Source organism: Lissotriton helveticus, chromosome 4_1 (assembly GCF_964261635.1).
Source record: "Lissotriton helveticus chromosome 4_1, aLisHel1.1, whole genome shotgun sequence".
Classification (NCBI taxonomy): Eukaryota; Metazoa; Chordata; class Amphibia; order Caudata; family Salamandridae; genus Lissotriton; species Lissotriton helveticus.
In genome coordinates, this window is record NC_136063.1 from 846,335,010 (window position 1) to 846,359,494 (window position 24,485).

Below are 24,485 nucleotides of genomic sequence, written 5' to 3' on the forward strand. Positions count from 1 at the left end.
AGCCAGTATAGTTGTTCAATCACCATCGACCAGTGATGTTGGCTCATCGCAAGAAAGTAGCAGCAATGTCCCTCAATCAACACAGGTTGTTGTAACTCATCTGACGAGTGTTGAACAACCACAGCCGCAACAACAATCACACGTGCAAGTACAAGCCCAAGTACATGTGGAAGGAGAGGCGGCGCAAGGAGAGGAGCAAGCAGAGGTGCATGAAGGGGCACAACAAGTGGAAACAATAGTTGTTCCTCCAGAAGTAGGGGCACATCTGGAAATCGACAATCAATCCGAGGTATCATTCGAGGAAGCCACTCCTCCTGATGATCATTCATTGTCTTCCACAACCCGAGCAAGGAAAAGATCAAGGGTGTTGGTGTCTACATCTTCTTGAAGCCCACCTCCTTCTGATGATATGGATCTTACTTGGGAACCAGCACCACTGCCGTCTGAGAGTGAGGTTGAGGAGGCACACCATGATCTGACAAAGGTAGCTAAGCGTAAAAGGAAGGTCGTTGAAACTCTCAAAGTTATGGAGTGTGATGACGCTCAACAAGAAGTGGCGTATACTCTTGCTGCTGAAGACTCTCACGACGACGACACAGTCATCATCACTAACGTCACTGAAGCCCCAGCGGGCATGCAGCAAACAGACATTTTGACCCTAGGCCGACAGGCTGCTGAGCGTGATGATGAAGTCGACGAGGAGGCAATGGGAACACCAGAATCATTGATGTTAACTAGTACACCACAACGTACCGCTTCCATATTTCTTACTCGCCAGAAGGGACCTCCATCCACCTCGACCTCAATTAGTGGTGGTGAAAGTGCACAACATAGTAAAGTTCAGCAATACACATCCTCCACTTCATCTGGCATTAGCAGCACGGCCACCACCAGTATCGCCTCCTCCGGCCCCCACAGACATTTCAAGTCAGCAGTTTGGGACTTCTTTAGTGTTTCCACAAAAAGGGAAAACATAGCCATTTGTAGCATTTGTAAGCTTGCAGTTAGTCGTGGTAAGCTTGGTACCAACTATGGGACTGGAGGCCAGAGTGGTCATCTTGAGAGACAGCACGCTGTCCAATGGTTTGCGCACCTAAAGGAGATCAAGGAAGCCCGAATTGCAAGTCGAGAAAACGTTGATGTTCCATCTGATGATGACGAGGAGGAAGAAGTGTCACACACTTCACTTACACCCAGTACCCCTGGGAGCCACACTGAGAGTGTGGGACAGAGTGAGACACCAATGCTAAAAAATTCATCAGCGAGCGTAACTGGGTCGAAGAAGTCATCATCATCATCATCCCGTAAAATGGTCCAGGGCAACATTAAAACAATGTTGTTTTCAGACGTGCCATATGACCACAACCACCCAATGGTGCGTCTGTACAACACTAAGCTGGCTAAAATGCTAGCGCTGGATCTTCTCCCTTTTTCTTTTGTAGAAGGGGTTGGTTTTCTCGAATTAGTGGCAGCGCTCTGCCCTAAATGGAAGGTTCCTAGCCGGTACTATTTTGCCCGAGTTGCGGTTCCAGCACTACATGAAGATGTGCTGCAGGTGATTGGGGCAGCTTTGCAGAAGAGTGCTGTTCACACTATACATCTCACAACAGACATGTGGACCAGTGGCGCAGGCACTGATTACATGTGCATCACTGCACACTGGGTCTCTTTTTCAGGGGTTAAAGCAAAGCTAAACGCAGGTGCTGACCTAGACCAAGTTTTTAAAGCTGCTCGGAAACATGCAACACTAGCCATGTTTGGCTTGGAGAAACGTCATACAGCACAAAACATTTTGAATGAGTTCAACACAAAGGTCTTTCACTGGCTGTCTCCAAAAAAACGCGGCATTGGTTATGTTTCCACGGACAATGGCGCCAATGTAGTTAAGGCCATGGAACTGGGTGACTATTTCAGAGTGCCGTGTTTGGCGCACTGTATAAACCTGGTTGTTAAAAAATTCTTGGATAAAGAAAGTCCAGCATGCCAGTTAGTGGTCACCTGCCGAAAAATGTGCAACCATTTCAGCCATTCTTTTAAGGCCCGGAAGCATCTGAGGAGCCTGCTACATGAACGTCGAATGCCAGTGAAAGCACTCATCCAGGAGGTGCCAACACGTTGGAACTCAACCTTCTACATGCTTGAGCGTCTGTATGAGCAGTTTACGGTACTCGATCAGTATTTCTTAACAATGGGTACAGCTGTGAAGGAGGACCTGAGGTTAAATGCGGCGCAATGGGAGCTAGTTAAAAGCCTGACAGGCATGCTTCGTCCTTTTGAGTTCTTCACGCGTGCAGTCAGCAGGGAGGACTGTAATTTGGGAAAAGCTATCCCGTTGTTGCGCATGCTGGAGCACAAACTGAAGGCGGTGTCTTCAAAGTTTCAAAACGATGAAGAAAAGCAAGAAGCTTTTGTTTTGGCGGAGAAATTATTAGAGCGTCTACGTGGCGATGAACGTCTTCAAAAGATCCACTCAGAACAGCATTACATTTGTGCTACTATTCTGCATCCACGCTACAAAAAGGCGCTGGCAGGCTCTGCATTATTTCCTTTTAGTGATGAAGATGCTACAAAGTACAAACGTTGGGTAGCCTGGTCAGCCATCAGGTTTGAAAGAGAACAGAAGCAAATTGAAGGAAAAGGCAGTACATCAGCATCAGCAGGCCATCCCCAGTCAGAAGACTCCACTTCTGCACCTGTGGCAGAAGTGACCTCTCAGCCGTTAAAGACACCGGCAACCTCATCATCTGCACCAGACACAACAGAAATATCGGGTGATAAAGAGGATTGGCTAGCTGAGATTGGTTATGGTTCTGAAAAGGTCCGAGCGAAAATTCAGCAAAGTGGAGGAAACGTGGAGAACTTTGAGTCGATGGTGCAGGACTATCTGAATGACTCAACAGAGGTCTATGTTAATGCTGACCCATTGGCGTAATGGCATGGGAAAAAAGAATTGTGGCCAGAGATCTCCCGCCTGGCTATACATTACTTGTCTTGCCCACTCGCAAGCATGTCTTCTGAATGTGTTTTCAGTGCTGCTGGTGGTATTGTAACTTGCAAACGGACCCGCCTCTCGCCCAAAAATGTGGAGATATTGACAATGATCAAGATGAATGAGCACCTCATACCACCAGATTTCAAAGTACCAGATCGCACGACGCAAGAAGACGAGGAGGACAGCAACTTAGATGAGGGAATTTCTTCTGTGTTAGATGACACTGACCTACTCCTGCCTGATGATTTCGCAGAGTATGAGGACAAACTCTTCTTCCCTGACACCGAGGCCTGAAAATGAGCCAATGAATTCAGACATTTTCTTTTTCGTACTTATTGACTTTTATTCCTGTGTTTCTGTCTTTCTTTGTTTTGCACAAGTTAATATAATTAAAAGTTTAATCACCTGTACTTTTGCTGTTTGGCTGTTTGGGGGTCTTTTCTACTTGTTTTCGCCTGGGTTGACGGCTCTGGGGCCATTGCTGGGAAGGTCTAATACCGGATAAAACTGGTTTAAACAACATCCATGAGGAAAAAAGGTTTTGCCTTTTCTGACTTTTCGCTCAATGTAGCGTTTTCAGGGGCCTGTTTGGGGGGCTTCCTGGTGTTTGTGGGTGGGTTTCGGGGTCTGGGAGCACAACTGGGTATGGATAGTTTAGATAGCAAGAGGTTTGAAGGAAATCCATAGAGGCAGAGGGGAGTTAGGGCCTAGCTGCAGAGCGCGCGCTGAGTGATTTTGGAAATTTTCAAAAAAGTGACCAAGTCCACATTTTTGTACTTTTGCTTTTTGGCTGTTTGGGGGTCTTCTACTTGTTTTCGCCTGGGTTGACAGTTCCGAGGCCATTGCTGGGAAGGTCTAATACCAGATAAAACTGGTTTAAACAACATCCATGAGGAAAAAGGTTTTGGCACTTTTTGTAACTTAGGGTTCGTTAGGGTTAGCCCTAGCAGCAGGATTGCCTGTGTTTGGGTGTTCTTGATTTTTGCAACTGAGTTCTGGGGTTTTAGAGCACTCGTGGGAATGTGTAATTTTTGTTGCAAGCGATTTGAAGAAAATCCATGGTGGGAAAGGGGGGATCACTTACTCGGTGAGAGGCACTTACTGTTGAAAACATTTAGCCATTTACACTTAAAGGAAGAAATTGACACAGACTTAAGTTTCAGGAAAACTAACTTACTGTTAAACCACCACCCACCAGACTCTAAACCAGTAGTATGGTGGGAAAGGGGGGATTTGGCATAGTTAAAGAAAGCCTTTGCCACTATTCTCAACTTAGGGCTCGTTAGGGTTAGCAGTATTTCTATTGCATGTGTTTGGGTGGGGGGACTTTCGAGTCTTGGCGCGATGCTGGCTATGGATACTTTTGCTTGCTTGCAAGTGGTTTGGAAATACAATCCACGGTGGGTAAGGGGGTATTTGGGCCTACTTTTACTTTCAAAGTACGTTTTGTCACCAGTTTTCTGCTAGGCCTCTTTTTTTGAGATCTGATTGGGGGTCTTCTACATTTTTGCGACTGGCTTTAGTAATGGTCTGGGTGGGAGGCGGGAGCACTGCTGGGAAGGTCTAATTTTGTTCTAAAACACAGTTTACAGTACACCTAGCTTGAGGGGAAAGATCCGCTAAATTAATTTGCCCATACTTATTTATCCTTCAAAAGGTGACTCAGACAGAGTACGCACTTTAAAAAATATTGTACTGTCTATTTGGAAAATCAAAGTGTGACTTTTTGCACTACACAGCGTACACACCTTGTATTTATTTATCAGTGGTGTTGTAATAGCACTTCCTATTTTTCGTTCAATAATTACAGGCCGGGTTTCAGTCTGTACAATGGGGAAAAAAGGATGGAGTCAGGCTTCACATTAGCGAGCCGCAATTCAGCATCAGCCAGGCAAGCAGTGGACAGGGTGTCTTCTGGTCACCAACATTGATGGACGAAGCGTCAGCTGGAATGGAGGAGTGCCGCTAATAAGAGGAATTGTTTGCTGCATGCAACTTACTTACCAAGTTCAACAGGACGACTACAATAACAACATACAGATACAGTATCCATTGTTTTCTTCTATGAGTGTGACTGCATTTCTTGGATCTCTCTCTGCTTCTAAATTGATCCCTACAGCCATTCTATAGGTTTTACTTCGGCTGATTTTTAAACCTAATTTAATGTAAGAATAAGAAGTGTTTCTCTGAGTGCAGAGATAGGCAAGTGAAAACGCTGCAGCCCTGTACTGTCGCATTCTAGTACTACTTACTTTTCAGTAACAATGCATGCAGTAGGGCATGCACTTCCTTTATGTCACTTAAAAAGATTTATGGTTAGCTTTGTACCCAAAGATTTCTTTATCTTGAATTATTGTTTGTCCATGCTGTGCTTTTTTTTTTTCTTTCAACAAAACCTACCCAAAAAGAAACCCCCATTCTCATCCATTTTCCAAACCCTAACCCTCTTCCCCCGGGCTGTGTGGTTTTGCTTGATGTGTGACTAAATGACATCAATAATTCTACACACTTGCTGGGGAGGATAAGGTCATAGCAACAGGCTGGTGAAGGAATCCGAGGCTATATTCTAGACTTACTCAGCTTCAGTACTATTTCTTGTAGTAGTAGCCAATGTCAAAGAAATTCAACGCAAGTACTAGTTATACTTTCAATACATTACCATTTGTTAGGCTCTGTGTGGCACTGTTCTAGTGTACTGTCACCTGCTATATTCTCTATCGCACCGTTGTAATGCTACAGTAAGGACAAACCAGGTTTCATTTTCTTTTTTTTATAGGCATGCAACTGCCACTGTGTCACACCCCTAGTACCACCGCAATGAGGACATTTCATCCGCCCAGGATTGCCAACCTTAATCGCCATTTCCCGTGGAGCCAGCCCTGGGCCTAGCCCTACTTTCAAACACAAATTACAGGTAAGGTAAGCGTTTGGTGGGAGGTAGTATAATGGAGTATTAGGAATAGACGAGAGATTGACGGTAGTACTACTAAAGTCCCAGGACTCTTCAGGAAAACAAACTTACTGTTAAACCCCCACCCACCAGACTCAAAAGCAGTAAAAAACAGGTATGGTCAGATAAAGTTTCAAAAAGTATATTTTTGTAGCCCTAACAAAATAATCTCCCGCAAGACCCTCCCTAACCCCAACGATTGTCCTTCAAAAGTCCCACAACCCAACTCCCAATTCCCACCCCCCAAAAGTCTCTAAAAAGGGGCAAGGGACACTACACTACGGGAGGGTGCTGTTGACTTTAGCGGCCAGGGCATCATACTCCTTGCGGAGGGTGGCATGGTCGAAGCGGAGGCCCTCCACCAAGTTCTTATAGGTATGGACCTCCTGTTCCAGGTAGGACACTCTTAGGGATAAGCGGCGCTGGCGTGCCTTGCAACTCCTGTGGGGGGCAGCTGCTGTCTTTGCTGCTCGGCGGTGGCGGTTGGCTTTGGTAGCCCGGCTCCGTACCGCTGGAGCACTGCGCTGGCTGGCAGCCCGTGGGTGCACGGAGGAGGATGCAGCTGTCCCAGTGGATGTTGTTGTTGTACCGGTAGACTGCTTCTCCTCCTCCTCCAGGGCCACCAGCCGCCAATATTCGGCGACAGTGGCATCCAGCCTCCGTTGCCGGGCCATTTGAGCCAGCTCCCTCCTTGATGGTCTTCTGGTTGATTTGGAAGGAGCAACTATATGAAGAAAGAAAGACATAGTCTGTAACCAATGCTCCTTAAGATTAACACAAAATGATTGAGCAGAAAGTTGTGTACAAGTAGCAAATTGAAAGCACAGTACATAACTATTGAGGACAGTCTCTATCTAACCTCCCACTTCTTCATCCTTGCTCTAACATTAGTGGGAGTTTAAGGAACAAATTCTACGAGCACTATGGACTTCCATTACAGTCGACTATGACAGTACACCAGTCTTCTTCTTCTTCTTCTCTCTTGTTTAGAAAAATTGGTACGTTATCTTATGCAAGCCGGCATAATGCCAGCGCAGTGAACTTGCACCCGAGAAAAACAGACGCACAACATGATGAGTGAGACAGACTTGCGTTACTGTACCGGTCCAGTACATGCAGGTGGTGAAGCTCTTACTTTTCTATTATGGGTGGCACTGAGAATACTCTGTTAAAAGGGCTACTGCTTAATTAATTTAGCTTTCACCCTACAGTGCAAATGAGTACTAGAAAAGGAAAATGAAGAAGCTAAATAATCTGATTATCTATCACTTCACATGGGATGTATTTGATGACATATGGGATGACTTTAGGTGCTTTGCTTATTATTGAGTGAACAGTGTGCCCACACATGAATGACGTACTACTACTAAACTAAAGTTATTAAGAGAGGTAGGGAGTGTCCACCGTAATAACCGGATATATGCTGTGCTTGCAGTTGCAATACAAACTACTGCTACTATTCATGGTAGTATTTGGACAAAATTACAACTTCTTTTCCTTGCCTTTCCTACACTGGAACGGACGTGCGGGCGCGGTGTTACATGCTCTTCAAAGTAACACTTAGTTCATCCAGTGACCGTCTACTCTCTCTAGATACACATATGCTATCTAAGAGTCAGATAATACCATGATCCAGGCATCCATCCATTCAAAGTATATGCACACATACAGTTTCTGTTTCACCCATCCTTGCTTCATCATTCACCCAGCCATGCACCATACCATATTCTTTCCTTCCCAGCCACCTCGGGGACCAAGCAAACACATATCATTCTCCTTCGCCAGTCATCATTAAATTTCTCGTCCTTCCACAATTACTTACACCCTTCTTTCGCTTTTCGTTCATCCCATCCATCAAGTTCATCTCAGATCTTATTGGGATTCTTCTCGCCAAAAACTTCACAGCTAAGTCGAAGTACATTTAGAGGAGGCTACTACCTGGTTGATTTATACACCCATGCAGAAAGCACACTATTCAGTCTTCAATCTCAATAAGTAAGGAATATATAGCTTACCTCTGCCCGCCACCACCGTGTGAACCCTCACAGGCACGTCCAGCACTTGCACCGCCTCCTCCCCAGAGTTGTCCCCCTCGTCCAATACCACCACCTCCGCGCTGGCCCCGCCACCAGATGTTCCACCTACAAAGTACATTTAAGAATGTTAGAATACACCACTCACTACTATATAATATTTGGTCTAGGAGGAATAAAGAAATGTGAAAAAAACAGAATACAATGTAATAATTTGTGTCTGTCTACTCTAAAGTAAAAATGTCCCTTTTTCCAGGGAAGGCTGTTGTCTTGCTGCACTTTTTGGCACAACTGATGAATGCTTGCTTTTTATTTTTAGCACGCACCACTTTTTCTCCTAACACACAGAAGCTTGACTTCTAAGAACACGAGCAGGATCAAGTTCAAACCAGGTGAGAGCTCGGCTCGACCACAAGAAATGTGTCCAATTAATTGTCAGCACTAAGCACTTTTCCATTTTCAGTTAAACGTTTAGTTTTATGACAAAGTTGATTTTTATAAATGTGTTTACTTTTAATAAAGCTTTTAAACTTAAATAGACTCTGTGGTTTTTGGTCCTCCAGACTAGAGTGGATGAGCTAAAGGTTGTGGAATTTTTGCAAGCATGAGTCCGTGCCTCTGACACTTCTTGACTCTGACTCCGTACTCTTGTCCTGCGTTGGATAATCTAATCATCATTGGGGATCAATCATCGGTGACTTTGGGAGCTAAATGACTCTGCCACACTATCTAGTCAGTAAGGAGATTGGGGGTTCAACTACAAAGTCTGTTATCACTGAGGTATGTGGAAAGTCTAACAGCACCTATTATAATTGATAAGCTAAGCAATGCATTATTTAGTGTCCATAGTTCTGTTTGTGCAGATTTGTCCCTGCAACAGTAGTAGAATGGATTGTCCTACTAGCCAAACCAAAAGTCTACAAGAAGATCAAACAACGGTTTAGAAAAAATCTAATGAGGAACGCTAGGAAAAAATTGGTACTCTATATTAAAATTAAAACTTACTGGGGCCAGCAAAGGAGCCCTCGCCTGCCCGATCCTGGTCTGCATCCTGAACAGCACCCTCCTCCTCCTCCTGTGTCCTCTTGCCCCTGGGGGGAGCTGATGTACAACATGAAAGAAAGAAAGACCAGAAAACATGGATGATATTTGTCAACCAAATCAAACATTTCAAAAGAACAATAACAAAATATTTTGGCGAAATGGCAAATAGACAACTATTCCACGGGATATATTGACCGATCTCATGTGGTCTACTACGTTATTGATTTGCGGACCGTTGACTTGGAAAGTTCCTATGTAACTCACTAAACAAACTACTAAAAAGGTTTGCCTAGGCCTGGCAGGCAGCAGTCCGCAGCAGGCGAAGTGACAGACAAAGTCCATCGTGCTTGCAGATCAGTGAATACTCAAACTATCAATCCACCGACCACCACCACTATTTCTTCTTATAGCCATGTGTCTAAAGGAAGGACTGGACTTGAGTCTGTAGGGGCTGATTTAGTAGCCCCTTGCGGCTCTTTTGCTCCATTGTTGCGTGACTTTTGTGACGCAGCGGCAGAACAAAAGAGGCGCCATGGTGCGGCGTATATTAACAAAGTGACGCATATGGGAGATGCATCACGTTGTAAAGCCCTGTGCCATCAGGGGGCGTTCCGGCGCAAGGGAGGGCGTTCCTGCGCAGGAACGAATCCTAAAAGTGGCTGAGGGAAATCTACAAGATGTCAATCAGTCACTTTTAGGACAATGATGCGTGACTCAAACCCTGCGCCTGCTTGAAGCCGACGTACGGCTTGATGCAGCATTGGGGAGATAGGGCACCCCAGAGCATTGCTGGAGCTGCGCCATCGTTGGCACGCAACTCCAGCAATGCGCCGCCTTTACGGCACAGATGCGTAAGGCTTCTGTGACGTTTTGGGCCCATGGTGCGCCACATTGTAAATACGGCGCACCATGGGGAGTGGTGGCATGGCGCACAATTACTGGCATTATGCAGTTCTTTACACTACACTCATACATAATTTCTCAGGCCAATGAAATGAACACAAAATAGAAAACAAATAAGCATAGTAGCAAGGCTACTGAGAAGGAGAGCAGTGCATCTGAAATGCATAGAAGATTTTGAAATATAATTTACCTACAATGTAATCGGCAGCATTATGCTCTTGGTAAAAAACTAAAATTTGCAATATAATAACACACAGAGCGGGATAAAACAGAGTAGTGATGAAATAGCTAGAAATAGCTACTACTACTCACCAAGCCCGGGGATCTCTACGCCGAGCGCGTTCAGCAAGTCGCGTTCCCGGTCCATGAGATCCGTCCAGCGGTGGGTGGCCTGGTTATAGGTGCGCCGGACCCCAGAGGGTTCAGACATGGCCCGACACACCTTCTCCCACCGCTTCCGGCGCTCCCGGATCCCGTAGCCGGTAGCGATCCTGCCGACTCCCATGATGGTCTTGGGGAGGCGGCGCTGGACGTGAAAGACTAGTGCGGCCATCTCCTCCGCACTAAAAATCTCCAGAGCTACAACTGTCTCCCCCCTCAAACGCCCGCACGGGAGCCAGGCACGGGGTGCGGGACCCTTCCCCTTTGCGGGCTTCTTCCCGGCTCCCTTTGCCATGGTCTGGGCAGAAAGGAAGCAAAATAAGAAACAAGAAATAGAACAGGGAAGAAGAAAAGAAAAGCGTTTAAAAAAGTAGTTTAAAATGAACAAAAAGTAGCAGAAAACACAAAAATATAGAGCTAGAAAAATAGAGGGATAGATAATGAGTAAAATAGATTAAAAAAAAACTTCAAACAAGCAAAGGATGGCAGAGATTAGGAAAGGATACAGAGAGCATGCCCAGAACCATAGCAATGAATGAGAAACAAGATGGCCGCGCCCGTCCACGACCGTGGGTACGTTCGCACGAGATTTTCCTCGCCATCACACGCGAACATGTACGAGCGAGCCGCACACTTTGCGAGATTACACATAGCGCCCGCAAACGGAATTACGTCACGCAAACAAGATGGCCGCGCCCATGTACGACCGCTAGGGTAACTTCGCAAACGTTGCGCTACAAGCGGCTTGCGAACATGCAAAAAATCACGCGAACAAACACGCAGCAAAAAACAAATCGTGTATTCGCCCGAATTCGCGGCTTCCGAAATCGATCTCGCACGGATTCGCGCCCCGCAAATTGCGCGAAATTGCAGAAAAATGATTTTTGCAAAACTGAAAGCAATCAGCAGGTGCAAAAGTTCAATCTTAACATTAGTAACCATTCACTCTAGTGCTTCCTGAGGGGCCCCTCCAGAGTTCAGTTGCCTATTTGCAACTATTCTATGACCCTGCTCTGACCCTCACAGCAGGCTCATAGAATAGCTACAAGTAGGCCATAAAGGTCCTGTGAAAAAAAATTGCACTGCAACAGAAAGCAAATTACAGATAAGGAAGGAAGCAGGTGCCAGCCAGACTGGAAGTTTAAAAATCAGTGACACATTAATCAACCCCAAATTAATTCATGGCAGTTGTACCAGAGGGTGGCATGGGTGTACCAGAGGGTGGCAGTGGTGAAACAGAGGGTGCTGTGAACCTGTGATGATGAACCAGACGTAGAAACAACATAGTTGCGGCCGTTGCGAGCCGAAAAGTAAGTTTGCAATTGCGAACTGGTAAACAAACCTCGCGAACTGGCAGAAACCCTTGTGAACACAAAAAAACAAAAAAATTCGCGAGAGTTCGCGGATTTTGCGGATTGCGAATCCGTAAATACGCAAGTTCGCGTACGCCAGATTCGCTACATCCGCCAATGCTTAGTAAGCGCATAAATAACTTTTTGCCACGCTTGCGCTGCAACATTCCATCATTGAATCTTCCGGCATTCGGTTTTAGAACTTCAGATTTTCACACACTGCTTCATAAGGCACTTCATAAGCAAACGCTGTGATTAATATTAGAAGAGGTACAAAAGGGGGTGGTGATATTAGAAGAGAGCATTTTTATGGGCCGGAATACTGATAGCAATAATGGCCATAAATGAATAGGTGGTGCAGTCAGGGACTTTGAGCACATTTGTTGTGTGAATAAAGTTCAGCAGACACAAAACTAAAGGGCATATTTACAAGCCATTTTCACCACCGGAGAGCCACTTTTTTTTACTCTCCGGTGGCATTGCACCATTCCCCATTTTTACAAGATGGTGCTGAGCCACTTAACGTGGCTTATTGGCACCTTGCAAATATGCCTCTTTTCGCAGCAGTCTGCTGCGGCAAAAGGGCATGCAATGAGTGTTGCTGTGTGCGTTCTACCTCAACACCCATTGCTTTTTGTTGCTGCCCTAGATTTACAAGGCTGGGGTGGCGTCAAAAATGAAGGCCAGGTAATACCTGGTCAATGGCAATACGAGGAGAAATTATTAATTCCTCCTCATTTTTTGCTCTTTCTATTTAGGCTGCATTCTGCAGCACACATAGGAATAGCAAATCACCATGAATAGTTGTTTATGTGCAGAAAGCTGTCCGTTCCTGCACGTAAACGATTTCCCCTGCAGCACAAGCATCCTTACAGAATGGGAGCGGGGTGCCTGTGCTGGCGCTAGGCAGCTATTTTGTGCCAGCGATAGGGAAAACACAGGGATGAGACATATTTTTCTAAATATGGTACATCCCTGCATTTTAAACATGTCGGAAGGTGGCATTGCCAAATTTGGCATAGAACCGTGCTCCGACATTTGCTTTTTAAATATGCCCCTAAAACTCCTTTTTACAGAGGCCAGAAATACGGAGCCTTAAGAAATGGCCCACTTGAGAGGACAAGAAATAAATCGATACAGGTGCAATTGTGACCTTTGTGGAGGGCTGTGCTACAATCAATACAATGCTCATGTTACAGTTGTGAAGGCTGTGCAGATTAAATGTCACGCTTGTAAAGTTCTCCTCAGTTTACTTTGCTTTTGTCGTATGATAGTAGTGTTACAGCATAATAATTCTGACTTTGTTACACCTTCATATTCTGATCTATTTGCAGAATGTTCCAGAAATTATTAAGCAACAGCATTCAGCCCTGTCATTTATTGTCAAAAATGCAACATGAGATGAAATGCAATTCGGCAATTTATGAAGTCTCGGGATACTAACAGAAACTGCATGCATGTGTTTTAAATATTGTGTGCATTTTTTCTTTGCATTCAAAGAAAAAAGTGAAAATTGGTGGCATGCACGAGATGATGCAATTAATAGTACTCTTCGAGGAAAATAGCTATTTTGTGCCCCATTGAATGGCGTACAACAGTTGCCTGTGCTCAGTAGCACCAGCGTAGTTGTCAGCGTATTTTTGAGTGGAAGAGCTAATCCTTAAATTAAAGGCATCGTCTTGTTGCATAAAATTGTTGTATTCTTGAGGAAGCATGACTCTTTTTATGGTTTTAACACAAAGAAGTTAATAGTTACAAGCAACACTTCTTAAGTCTGTGCACAGTTAAACACTCCTCTTCTCCTAAATGCTGTTAATTCCTCCATCTGAACATTTGAGATGCTTAATGATACCCACCACATCTCAGTGGGCTCTACTGACTTGTAATGGGGAGCCCTATTACATATATGGATGCACCTTCCCTGTTTGCTCCATGGCTCACCTTTAAAAAGGTGTGCAGTGAACAAAAGGTGTGCCGTGTGCAAGCAGGGAAAGTACACCCTATTAGGTTAAATGCTCTGACGTCAGAGCAGCTGCAAGCTCATGCCTTTGCTGGGGTCAGCCCAGTCAACTCAAATGCCGAAAGGCTGCTTCAAAGCCGCTCTGTGTTTCACTGTGCAGGAGGCAACCCGCCTGCACTTTAATAAGGAGAGAGAGATCCCCTTGCAGGCTTATGCAGTGAGTGACTGCACCCAGCTGCAAGGGGATGTCTATAGACCCCCTTGACTCCCTAAGGTAAGCTGCCATCAAGGTTGCACTGACAGTATGCCACATTTTTGTGGCGCACTGTCAGTGCACCTTCTGATAGCATTTTAGTTCTCGCCTAGGCAGCGCGCATGTGCTACCCTAGGAGGGCATTTAGCCATCGGTCTGCTCCTTTTCCAGCACTGCACTCGTGCTTGTGGCGGCATCCACCTTGCGGGAGCGAGCAGCGGCGAGCCACTAGAACGTGTTCAGTGCTTGAAAAGTGAAGACTGCGCGAGCACGCATGCATGCAAAGAAGGGCGCAGTAAACAGTGAGCGCGCGCATCTGTGCTCCTCTTGCCACCGGTATCGTCAGTTGAGGCTTCTGCCCCGCCTCGGACCTCCGTGTCCTGCAGCAGAGGAAATGTCACTCAGGTCCTCAAGGCACTGTTGGACTCCCAGCTAGGACTGCGGCCGCACAGAAAGGGGACGGCGAGCCCTAATCTCCCTTTATGACCCTTTCCCCTTTCTTCTTACCTGTTCCTCCTCCATTACGCTGCCCCTCTACTGTGTCCCTTCACCACACATTGTTACCCCGCCCTTGTCCTGTCTCCTGGTCTCCTGTGTTTCCTCCTGGCTCTCTTGTGCTCTTTTACTCCCTCGTCTACCATGTCTTTCTCTGCCGTTGGAAGCCTCTTCTTTTCAAAAAGTGAAGACTACGCTCACACACACGCAAAGAAGTGTTACAGCAAACCTGGCCTGGCAGTTTGGTCTCGACTGTTCCCATGGACCAAAGGGTCAAGACTGATTTGCATATGGCTAGGTCCAAACTGGGGTGGCGTAGTGGGCAAAAGAACAATGGATTTAACCCAGGTCTTTTGACTGGTCAGTTGAGGCTTCTGCCCCGCCTCGGTCCTCCGTGTCCTGCAGCAGAGGAAATGTCACTCAGTCTTCAAGGCACTGTTGGTCTCTAAGTAAGGACTGCGGCCGCACAGAAAGGGGAAGGTGAGCCCTAGTCTCCCTTTGTGACCCTTTCCCCTTTCTTCTTACCTGTCCCTCCTCCATTCTGCTGCCCCTCTACAGTGTCCCCTCAACACACATTGTTACCCCCCCCCTTGTCCTGTCTCCTGGTCTCCATTGTATTTCCTCCTGCCTCTCTTGTTCTCTTTTACTCCCTCGTCTACCATGTCTTTCTCTACCGTCTGAAGCCTCTTCTTTTCACCCTTTATCAGCTTAAGTCGCCCGCTCCTTTGCCCACAGTCCTTATTCCTATATTTCCATCCCTGATTTATCCCATCTATAACTTCGTTCTGCCTCTGACATCTCCCTCCTTCCTTCCTGCACCCCCTGTGCAAACCCCTTCCCTCTCAGACAACCACTACCTCGCGAGCGCCTCCTCCCCTCTTCCCTCACATTGACCCCCTTTCATCCCCTTCTCTCCTCCTCTTGCCTCTATTGTCCTCCCCTCCCTCACACACATACTCAGCTCCTCGAGGTAGTTTAGGGGCGCCCGGATGGCCCATACGATCATGGGCCATAGTAAGCGGCAGGGCCGGGGCTCGGTTGCATCAGATGAACAATATTCCACTTCGGCACTTCTGGGTGTTTCCCCAGAGTGTGTAATTTGTTTGATTACCAATCCCATAGTTCCGATCTACCAGCTCGGTTCATACCATTCTGTTGTGCGGGGTTCGTGGCACATTTAACATATCTAAACATAGTGCCATTACATACATGCAAATACTGCAAAGTAATCCAAAGGAGGTAGCAAGTGATGTATATAGGTGTTTGCCCGCCGAGCTCGGACTCGTCACCACCTGTAGTTTTTTTTCACCACTGGCACACGTTCAAGCACTTCATACAGATTGTTTAGTGCTCTTTGCATCTGCACTCCTGGCTCAAAGCTCTCGCTTCCGTGAAAGACATAGTGGTGCGCTGCCACGGGCACTAGAACAAAGCCCAGACTAGTGGTGCTGTCAGCAATGTTACATCACTGAAAGCAGGGATTGTGAAAATCCCAAGCATCACAGGAAGAACTGTCACAAATGAGCTACTCAGCTATGCCCCTTCAGCAGGAGAATGGAAAAGTGAAATATGTAGCCGTGGTGCATTTTGGAGCACATTGTTGCAAATATATTACTAACGCATAGTGTAGCAGCTCACTGCCATTTACAGACAGCAGATTTTCCAAAGAAGTGATCACAAAATTCACAATGGCATGCAGTTTGACTGATAAAACTATTTAGAGCCAGGGTTGGATTGGGATTAAAAATAGTCCCGGGCACGCTAAGAAACAAGCATTGGCATAGCCAATAGGTCTCACCTTTGGGACCTTATAAGTGTTTAGTTATCCAGCACAATATCCTTGGTGCAACAACATCAAGTGTTGCATGGCTAAACACTTATGATTTCTCAAAGGTGAGACCTATTGGCTATGCCAATGCTTATTTGCATTTGCGCCTGCATCAATGGCCACCAACTTCTCAACCCCACTAAGTCTGGTTTGAAACGTAAGCACAGCATGGAAACTACCTTCATAATCCATGGATGATATCTGCATGACTCTGGACAGAGGACACAGAGGAGGCAAAGGCCACTTTGGCTTCACCATCCTAATCATCCATTTGGAACTCAACACCATCCTGTGTACAATAAATAGTGCAAAATAGCTTACACAAAAAATCTCTCCCGAACAGGGTTACAGGACTTGAATAACATCTAATGAATTGGTGCTCTTCTTCAAATGAGCCTATTTTATTATGGACTTCCTTTGACACATTAGATATTTGGTTATTTGTAACAACTCATATATTTTTTTTCCAAGAGGATTGGGTCTTGGACGACCTCAGCTGTTCTAACAGTGGAGCAGGTAGCATCAGAAGTAATTAAAAATTACACTTGGTGACCATTCACCTCAGCTTCCACAAATGGAATTCTCTGATCCACCTCCAAGACTGTGCCAAGCATGCAAACTTCCTCCCCTTGCAGGCACAGTCTTTGTGGCTGATCAGAGACAAAACTCTCATTCTCAAATACTGGATACTGTTCGAATGGGTCCTTGTTCTGGAAGGGATTTGGGTTTGCTACTGTTTTTTTCACATTCAACCTGGGGTTTCCCATGTTTTGCGAGGGCATCAGAGCTTGTGGGACTTGAATCATTGGGGCTTGTGACTGATTTGGATGTTGCATTTTCTTAAGCTGACATTAAGCAATTGGGTGGATTAACAATTTACATTTGACCACCACTGACTGCACAATTTGGGTTTTGACAGCATTCCAGGTTCCAATGGCCTAATGTATTACAATAATGACATGGAGTTGACCAAGTCAATGTTGCATTATCTTCTCCTGAATTCAGAACAACTGGAACTCCACAACCTCTATCTTGTGGAACACCATTCTCACTTTTCACCATTTGGGCTCTGCTCTGATAACCAACAACTTGCATTCCACCAACTTTTCCTTCATACAGGTGATTTTGAAATCCTTTCTGTGCTAACTTTGTTTGTGCCAGCATGAACTTTTTCTTAGGTCTCTTCTGCTTCATCTCCTGCACATCACTGAAGTATTTAGAATGGTTCAAGATCTCATCCAATGGCTCAATCTGACAACAAATCACATTCTGCTTGATATGCATGCTAATCTAATCCAAGAACAAAATAGGACACAACACTTCTCATATCTCCTCTTTCAGAGTTCTCCTGACCACTGTGTTGTTTAATCACTTGAAATAACCATTCATAATAGGCATGCACTGATTCATTTGTCTTAAGCCAATCAAATCCCTTGCTAGGACCTTCCCTTCAGAATTGTAATCACCTCTTCATACTTCCTTATCAACGTAGAAAATGGTACATTAATTTGTTGATCACCTCGACGATCAGTGTGAGGCCACTCTAAAGAAATCTTTCACTCAGCCCATGAATCACCTAGTAACACAATTTCAAAAAAAGTATTCAAATGAGTTCACAAAACCTATGAAATCTTAAGGAACCTTTCAACCTGAGTGTACCATTGAGAAAGATTCTCTCTCAGTTCAGGGACATTGGGGAATATTATCAAGAACAGGCGATAAAATTATTGCCGCTTTAATGGCAAGAAACTGCCGCTAAAGCAGCAATAATGGGCTTGATAATATGTCCTTGTGAATTCCCATAGCAGCCCAGGTTCTGGTGTTAACCTGGGCTGCTATGGGAATTCACAAGGGCATATTATCAAGTCCATTATAGCCGCTTTAGCGGCAGTTTCCTGCTGCTAAAGCGGCGATAATTTTATCACCTGTTCTTGATAATATGCCCCCTTGACAAAAAATCATCAACAGCACATAAACATCTCTCTCATTTAAAAAAAAAATGTATTAAGGTTTTATTTCTTAGATATGAAGGTTTGGTTGCATCATGTCTCATAAAACACAGAAAAAGGAGAAAGTAGCCAGCCGTCAAGTTAAAACAATGGAAATATAAATGATGGATTTAGGCATACACATGTTTAACAAGTGTGGAGCTTCTGGGATCGAGCCAAATGACATGCAACCATGTGGAGGCAATTAATGTAGAATCTAAACGTAAGCATCTTGAGTGCTGTGTAGTGACAGATGCGTTATAAAAGGGAAAAATAAATAACACTCTTTTGCAAACAGGGGAAACTTAGAAGTAATAGAAAAATGTGTAACGTGAATGGCACCGAGGGGAAAGGGCAGGAGCAAGAAGTGCTCATCCAGGAGAAAGAAGGAGAGCATGGGCTGGGGACACAAGGAGTAGGGGGTGATAGAGTTGACTCCTGCATGAGATCTCAGGCCCACATTACCCAAATGCAGGGTAGGTGAGAGAACAATTATGAGCTAGTATAGTGGCTTGCGAATATCTCAGTGGACTAGAGGGAAAGGGGGGGGTCATCTGCAGTCAGCTCTTTGAACTAGAGTAGCTTGGTGTACCAGCCTTCTTCAATGGGGCATCGGCATCATTGGAGTCACCAGGCTTCCACCCAATCCCAATGCAGTGCAGTGCTTTCTGCTTTCCCCAATGGATAAGCACCCTCTGCCACTGGGGGGAGGGTTGTCAGTGGCAGGTGGGCTCTCCTGTGTATGATGACAAGTCACTTAGTTTGCAGGAGAGCAACACTGGCAAAGGGTGCCCACACTTTATGATTCGTCCTCCTAGCGAAGACACCTAAGCCGGTGTCATCCCAGGAATTCAACATCACAAGGTCTGTAACACTGACCAGTGTGGTTTGTATTGCACGCTAGTAGCTATTTATACTGAGGCAGTACCAAAGCATATGCTGGAGGTCGGCTGGTGGAGCCTGTCATCTAGGGCGGGTGAGACTGGCCTCTGGGAACATTTGGTTTAGCCAAGAGGGTGTGAGATAAGCCCTGTGTGATACCATGCATTGGATATTTTTCAAGTGTGAATTTCTTGAAATAACCTGGGGTGACTTATGGGCTCTGGTTCATTTGGCCTCATATACGGGTCTCACTAAGTCCTGTTCCCAGTCTAGATAAAGATGGGTCAAGTGTTCTCTGTGTGTTCCCGAAATGCCTTATAGAGCCATGCTGCTAGGTGACATACTTCTCCCATTGTGTATATGGTTTGTATGATGGCATGGGTGGGGGCTTCTTTGTCTACCGCTTTCCACAGAATCTAATCACCACCAACAGCTGCTCCTGTTAACAGAAATTAGCCCAAGGGGACATCATGGTCCAGTCGTAACTGATCAAACATGAGGAGATATGCATCTTGGAACAGATCACCCACTGTATCAAGAGAGTGATTGTGCCATGCTGTCAGTTGGTCAGCTGTAATGTGTCCCAGGGGGCCTGGGAAACCCTGGAAGGGAATATTGAGAGAGTAGGGGAGCACCCCCCTGGTTAGGTGGGTGACTCTGGCGAGGCATTTCTTGACCATCAAATATAAATGGACATGGTGTGGTGAAGCTTAATGGTAGGGAAGGGTAGCCATCAAAGAATATGCGGGGAGAGAGGCCCTACCCCAACACTGGTCTTGTATGAGTTCACTACCGCCAGCCACTGGGCTATCCACTGAGGCTGTGCCACAAAGTAGTAAGACTCAAAAGAACCCCCAACCCCACCCTCACTGACAGACAGCTGAATTTTGTTAAGGACCACCAACATTGCTTTCCATCCCACAGTAAGTCCCCCAACATTTGATCAAGGTCCCAGAAAAGGGCACACCAGCACATTAAAGAAATAATAGAGGAGGCTGGGGAGGACAATCATCTTACAAAGTCGATTTTGCCTATAGGGGCAGTGGCAATCGCTGCCAGAATTGTGCTTGTGACTTGAGGGCTGTAAAAGCTTGCCGTAAATTGCCCTTAAATAGGTCCAGCTGCAAATGATATAGCCTTATGCCGAGGTACCTGATCACTGAAGTCGTCCATGTTATCGGTTCGCCACCCAGGCATATGGCCTGAGTGAGCTCATCCCACCTGAACCGAAAGGCTCATGACTTCCCCCAATTTACTCTGAGACCAGCTGTAGGAAGGTGGATATCTGACTATGGTTACCCCAACTTTTTTCCTGGTGTTTTACTGGTTTTTGACTTAGTTGGCCTGGGATCCTGCTGTTCAGGACCCCAGGCTTCCTGCTCTTCCTGTTAAAATGGACTCCATGTACCTTAGGTACATATCCAATTGGGTACTGGGCCACCTTATCAGTCCCTGTACAGTATACCTTAGGTATCCAGGGCATAGGTGTACCCAGGGCCTACCAGGGGCTGCAGCATGTATTATGCCACCCCTGGCTGGCCACCCAAATCTGACACAACTGGCTGCACGACAGCTGGGGCAGGGTGGTGTAATCACCCTTTGCTTTAGATATAGTATTCCTATATCCAACCCTAAAATTGACACATATATTCCTATCAGTCACTCCTATGGCAGGCCTTATCAATCCTGAAGGCAGAGTGCTTGGAATTATGTGAGATGGTGCTCTGGCATGAGCTGAGCCCATTTGCAGCTTGCGGAACCAAGTCCTTATAGCTGTTCCATGATAACGCTATACCATATACTCTTAAGTGCATTATGAACCTCGCGGTCAAATGCTAACTTTGGCATAGCATTATCAAAACATGTCGAGTAAGGTGTCATACGAATTGGAATACTAACCCCTCGCCAATTCCGGCGACGGGGTTAGCATTCCACCCTTCTAGAGGGGCACGACATGTATGTAACTGTGAACCCCGGTTAAAGTTAACTCAAGCCTCAGCATCACAAAATGGATGCTGCCACCACAGACACAAGTCTGGCCTCCTGCTGCTGGGAGTCCTTCCAGCGAGGGAGGCCTGGACAAAGGGTTTCCTGTCAGGGGCGGTGCCAGCACCATCCCGGACAGGATTTTGTATATCCCAGGTAGGCAGGGCTGAGAGGAAGGTGACTGCAAGTGGCACCCCGGTGCTCACTGTGCATATGCCGTCTCAAACCAGTTCCAGGGGCACACCAGCCCCTGAGCTGGGGAGAAACCGGACAAAGGAGAGGGGTGTAACCACCCCCCTCCTGGTCCCACCCATGGGCAGGACCTAGTCCCGTGCCAGCCCCTTTTCTCAGAATAAAGGTAGGAGCGGGCACCCTTCCCAAATTGGATCATCTTGAAACTTGAACTACTTTCCACGAAAGGAACTCTTGTCACTCTCTGAAGACTCTCCCTTTTGGCTAAGGAGTAGCCACCCTGCACCAGCAGGCACCATCTAAGCGCTTGCGGTTTGCTGCACGTCAATCCTCCGGATCAAGACTGCCCAGCTCGACGAGACCCGGATTCCCCGCCATCTCTGACCTCTACCTGCATCATCAGCCCAGCTGAGATTCGTGGGTGTGACGAGACCCGTGGGACCGGCTATCTTCAAGACCTGCACGACGCTTAACCAGCACGACCACCGAGGGACCCTCGAGTGAGTGCACTGGGGTTTGAGAAGCCCCAACCCTAAGCAGCTCCAGCACCGAAGTCCAGCCCTCCAGCATCCACGAGATCTGCGTGGGGCCCTTCTGCTTCCTTGCTGCTTGCCACGTTGTCCGGTCACTTGCCCGTTGGCTAGTGGCCCTCCTGACGACGTACCACGACAATTTCACCACTGGTCTAGGTCCCCTAGACTGGCCCTTGCTCCTTGTCCAACAAGAAGTACCCTGGACCCTCCTGGTCCACTCCAGATGCCATTTTGACTCCACCGCGTGGGCTTGCCTTTGCCAAGGTTTGTTGCTCCAATCTTGGATCCAGCATCGCCAACAGCAGACACCATTGTGGGACAGGTCGCACCTCCAGCCTGGACGCCGACAACGCCTCCTGGCCCGTGTGACTGCAGAGTCCAGCGTCGCCCACTCACCTGATTGCGGTGACTTCATCCGGTGCCATCCTGGTGCCCGCACAATCACTGGCTAGTGATTGAGAACTGAGTCCCCTCTGCTTTCAGGTTGTCTCCTTCACTGATCCAGCCTTGGATCACACCGAACATCTTCACTGGTCGCCTGCCAGCAACATCTTCTTTCAGGCTCCATAGACTACAACGAGGATTCCCGACGTCTTTTGAACCCTATACAGCCGCAGCCCCTGGGCTAGGTAACTCGAGCATTTCAGTGCTCCAGCACAGGTTCACTATCCTAGTGTCCAGATCCTTTGTTGTTTTTAGTCTACCTAGTCGGATTGGTCCGGAAACAGTAACTTAAGAAACTGCTAGCATCCATAGACTTTGTCCCGCATCCCGCGTCAGAGTTCCCACTCTGCACCCGGGTTCCCTAGGCCTCCTGCTCCTAACCTGAGGGTTCAGTAAGGTAGTCCTAGCGGTCCTGAAGCCTCTGGATCGTGTTACTTACCTGCTAGTATTTTGCATTTCACTTTTAGAGTATATGGTTTTTCGTGCCCCTCGGGCATTTGTGTAAATTGTGCAACTTGTAGTATTTTCGTAAGAGTTTTGTATTGTGCTTAGCTCCCTGACTCATAAAGAGTTCAGGGTAGACTTGTTATTAATAAATATCCTTTATTTTTATAACAACTTGTGTGGTGTCCTTTCACTTGGTGTTCAAGGGGTATATGTGATGGTAAAACAGCTGGCTTAACACGTCCTCTAGAGTTTAGCCTAAAGACTGCTCTTGTCCACGCTACTAGGATAGCTGGTCTAATAAGGTTGACTTACAACCAATCATCAATAAGGGTCGTTTGGAATGATACAAAGTGATCACTAGAATAGTGAGCACTATATATCAGGCCAACTTCTCACACCAGCCACCTCTTTGAAGCACGGGAACATCAAAGCAATTGATTTTAGGAAGGCAGCCGCCCCCAAGGGTATAGTAACATGTCCTCTGCTTACAGTAACACCGCATGAGTAGTATAAACCTGAGGGACGCCCAAATGGTGGCCCTTCAGCTGAAAATGGTGAGCCAGTGGCACAATAGCTATGGGAAAAAGGATAGGGGATAAGAGGCAGTAAGAATTCTTCTGCTGATAGAAAACAGGGGCAAGATTATGAGGCCTCTCTGTGCACAGGAGGTTGGGCTGGTATATAGCAATTGTGTGTATTTCAGGAGGTGCTGGCCAATACCTGCTACCTGCAAAATCTTGAAGAGGTAATCCCTGGACAAAAAATGACAGGCTTTTTCAAGGTCCAGCATGAGACTTGCCGCCTGTGGGTAATGTAGGGATTCCTGGAATATGACATGAAATAAGCGCCTGATAATATTGGATGTGCTGTGACCTGCGACAAATCAATTTTGGTCTTGCTGGACAATGTTAGGCAATACCTGAAGATACTGCTCGGCCAGCACCTTACCGAGTAATCAGTGCCCAAGATGGTCCTGGGTCTATTAGTAAAGAGAAGAATAGGGTCCCTGTCAGGTTTCAAGAGGGAGATGTGTGAGGATTTCTCTGGGGAATCAGGCAATGTTCCAGGGGTGAGTGCCTCATTAAAGAAGTCAACCAGATTGGGGGCGAGGTGAACTGAGAAGCACTTATAGTACTTTATTGGGAGGCCATCTAAATCAGGGAGCTTGTTACGGGCAAGATCGTCCATTGCTTTCTTCACCTGAGCCGCTGTAATCAGCTCATCAATTTCTTCAAACTTAAGGGCATTAACAGGGCAGCGGGAGAAGGGCAGGAAACATGCTATGACACTGTGAGGCATGGCCGGAGGCACCAAATTTAATTTGGAATAATACAAGCTGAACACTTGTAATATAGCTGATTGGGAATGCACAGTGAAACCAATATCAATGTTTTCAGAGGGTAATGTGACTCCTGGCGGGTTAGCCCTTCAGGTAGGTGCCTGTATTGTCTCCCATAGTGTGAAGTCGGGTTGTGTATTCCACAAAGTTATAGCAGTGGAGGGGATCCATTTGGGCGGCATGGTTCATCTGAGTGACCGTCAGGGCTGGCCTGTCATCATCCAGGGGGCTCAATTGTTGTGGTAAGATTACATTTCCTCAGCATTTCGATGAGCCTTAGTTAGTTTGCGGTTGACCCCCACTACATTTTTTATGCAAATAGCCCTGGTGATTACTTTAAAACAGTCCCACTCGATGACATGAGTGGTAGCTGTGGCATGGTTATTGGCAAAATACTGGCTAATGTGGGTCAGTTGTGCCTTACGGAATACCAAGACTCGACCACCACCACAGACCGCGGTCTACTAAGCAGACCTCCCGCTG